Source organism: Arachis hypogaea, chromosome 6, assembly GCF_003086295.3.
Source record: "Arachis hypogaea cultivar Tifrunner chromosome 6, arahy.Tifrunner.gnm2.J5K5, whole genome shotgun sequence".
Taxonomy (NCBI): domain Eukaryota; kingdom Viridiplantae; phylum Streptophyta; class Magnoliopsida; order Fabales; family Fabaceae; genus Arachis; species Arachis hypogaea.
Genome location: NC_092041.1, coordinates 37,713,609 through 37,716,942, shown reverse-complemented (window position 1 = coordinate 37,716,942; position 3,334 = coordinate 37,713,609). Strand labels below are relative to the sequence as shown.

Genomic DNA, 3,334 nt, shown 5'->3' with positions numbered 1-3,334 from the left:
TTCAATCTTCTCTGAGCTTGAATGGAGGGTCTAGCATCCTCTTCTAACAAGATTTTGTGCATGCATATGGATGAACTTATCCCCTTCAAATCAGCTAGGGTCCACCCAATGGCATCTTGATGAGTTTGTAGCACCTTGATCAATTCTTCTTCCTGTTCTTGGCTCAAGGCAGAGCTAATGATAACAGGATGGCTCTCATCACTACCCAAATATGCATACTTGAGATTAGGGGGCAATGCTTTGAGCTCAGGTTTTGGTGCTTCCTTCTCTTCTTTCACTCTCTCAGGCATGCTTGGCATGGTTGTCTCAGCAGCCTTGATGTCACTAACTTCAATATCCTTGGTGAACTCCTCCTCTGCCACTTCCTTTGTTGTTTCCTCAAATGTTTCTTGTATTGCAATATCCACTACATCCAACCTCATGCATTCCTTTAGTGATTCTGATGGATAGCTCATTGCCTTGAATACGTTAAACACCAATTTCTCATCATGTAATCTAAGAGTGAGTTCACCCTTTTGGACATCTATGATGGCTCCAGCGGTAGCCAGGAAGGGTCTTCCCAGAATTATTAAAGCCTTAGCTTCTTCCTCCATATCTAACACCACAAAATCGGCAGGAAATATAAAATCTCCCACTTTCACCAACAAGTCCTCAACTATCCCATGAGGGAATTTAAAAGTTCGATCTGCCAATTGGAGGGCCATTCTTGTTGGTTTGGCTTCTTCAATCTTCATTCTTCTCATCATGGTTAGAGACATCAAATTGATACTGGCCCCTAAGTCACACAAGGCCTTCTCCACCATGACTTCTCCTATGATGCAGGGGATTTGGAAACTGCCTGGATCCTTCAATTTCTGAGGCAATTTGTGTTGAATGATGGCACTGCATTCTTCAGTTAACAACACAGTTTCCTCATTTCTCCAGCTTCTCTTCTTGGTCATTAATTCCTTCAAAAATTTTGCATAGAGTGGCATTTGCTCTATTGCCTCAGCAAAAGGAATGTTGATTTGAAGCTTCTTGAAAATCTCCAAGAATCTGGAGAATTGGCCATCCTTTTCACTTTTCATCAAACGTTGAGGATATGGTGCTTTGGGTGTATAAGGCGTCAGGACCTCTTTTTCTTTTTCTTTTGTTACAGACGGTGTAAAAGATTGTCCTTGTTCCTTGTCCCTCACATTTTCCTTGGCTTCATCCTCTGTGGTTTCCTTTGAGATCTCCTTTAGCTTTTTTCCACTTCTGAGGGTTATGGCCTTACATTCTTCCCTTGCAATAGCTTTGGCAGCATGAGAAACGCTTGGCCCAGGGGTTTGCTTAGACAAATACACAATTTGATTTTCTAGCTTCGGATGGCAGCTCCTTGGTTTTGCAAGTTCGAATTTACTTCTTCCTTAAAAGCTTTCAATTCGATTATGTCTTGACTCATGGTTGCAATCATTCCTTCTATCCTGTTCAATTGATCTTGGAATTGTTGGTTCGGATTAGGTTGGGTAGATTGATTATTTTGGCCATGATATGGTGGTTGGGAGTAAGTGTTTTGTGTGGCTTGGTATGATCTTTGGTTGGAGTTTTGGTATGTGGAATTGTTATGTTGGTTGTGGTTGTAAGGTTTGTGGTTTTGTGGTTGGCTTTGCTGGTTTCCCCACCCAAAGTTTGGGTGGTTTTTCCATCCTGGGTTGTAGGTGTTGGAATGTGGATCATATGGTTGCCTTTGTTGATTTCCCACATAGTTGGCCTCTTCCCAATCACCTCCTTCAGTGCTTATTTCCTCTTGATCTTGTGTGTGTAGTGCAGCCACTTGCTTTGTGTCTAATTTCCTGGTGAGCTCTGCTAGTTGCTTGGCAAACACCTTGTTTTGGGCTAGAATTGTATCAACATGGTTCAGCTCCATGACTCCCTTAGTGTTGTGCCTCTCTGAAGCATAGTAGTACTCATTCTCAGCCACTGTCTCAATCAATTCAATGGCTTCTTCCACAGTCTTTTTCCTGTTCAATGAACCTCCTGATGAATGGTCTACAGCCTTCCTTGATTCATAAGAAAGTCCATCATAGAAAATATGCAATTGCACCCAGTCATGGAACATGTCTGGTGGGCATTTCCTTGTCAATTCTTTGAACCTCTCCCATGCCTCGTAGAGGGTTTCACCATCCTGTTGTCTAAAAGTCTAAACCTCAGATCGAAGCCTATTGACCTTTTGTGGGGGGTAGAAACGTGCCAGAAACTTGCTTTCCACCTCATCCCAGGTTGTTAGCCTCTGATGAGCGGATAATTTGTACGCTTTTTGGCATTGTTTTTAGTATGTTTTTAGTATGATCTAGTTAGTTTTTAGTATATTTTTATTAGTTTTTAGTTAAAATTCACTTTTCTGGACTTTACTATGAGTTCGTGTGTTTTTCTGTGATTTCAGGTATTTTCTGGCTGAAATTGAGGGACCTGAGCAAAAATCTGATTCAGAGACTGAAAAGGACTGCAGATGCTGTTGGATTCTGACCTCCCTGCACTCGAAGTGGATTTTCTGGAGCTACAGAAGCCCAATTGGCGCGCTCTCAATGGCGTTGGAAAGTAGACATCCTGGGCTTTCCAGCAATATATGATAGTCCATACTTTGCCCAAGATTTGATGGTCAAATCGGCGTTCAAAGTCACCCTCAGAAATTCCAGCGTTAAACGCCGGAACTGGCACCAAAATGGGAGTTAAACGCCCAAACTGGCACAAAAGCTGGCGTTTAACTCCAAGAAGAGTCTCTACACGAAAATGCTTCATTGCTCAGCCCAAGCACACACCAAGTGGGCCCGGAAGTGGATTTTTATGTCATTTACTCATCTTTGTAAATCCTTAGGCTACTAGTTTTCTATAAGTAGGACCTTTTACTATTGTATTTTCATCTTGGTTCTTCTAGTTCCCTCTCTGGGGCCGAAACCAATGATCACTTTTGTTCTTATGTATTTTCAACGGTGGAGTTTCTACACACCATAGATTAAGGTGTGGAGCTCTGCTGTACCTCGAGTATTAATGCAATTACTATTGTTCTTCCATTCAATTCCGCTTGTTCTTGTTCTAAGATATCACTTGTTCTTCAACTTGATGAATGTGATGATTCGTGACACTCATCATCATTATCACCCATGAACAAGGTGACTAACAACCACTTCTGTTCTACAAGTAACCAAGGCTCTAGTGAATATCTCTTGGATTCTTTAATCGGAATCTTCGTGGTATAGGCGAGAACTGATGGCAGCATTCAAGAGAATCCGGAAGGTCTAACCTTGTCTGTGGTGTTCTGAGTAGGATTCAATGACTGAATGACTGTGACGTGCTTCAAACTCCTGAAGGCGGG

The 3,334-nt window shown here is 42.1% G+C and overlaps 1 non-coding gene across 1 annotated transcript; it reads left to right on the top strand.

Annotated features, from left to right (window-relative positions):
* Positions 1-2,078: 2,078 nt before the first annotated feature.
* Positions 2,079-2,182, top strand: LOC112699579 (small nucleolar RNA R71). The gene has a single exon (XR_003152525.1). It is a non-coding gene; the product is annotated as a small nucleolar RNA R71 (small nucleolar RNA).
* The last annotated feature ends 1,152 nt before the right edge of the window (positions 2,183-3,334 follow it).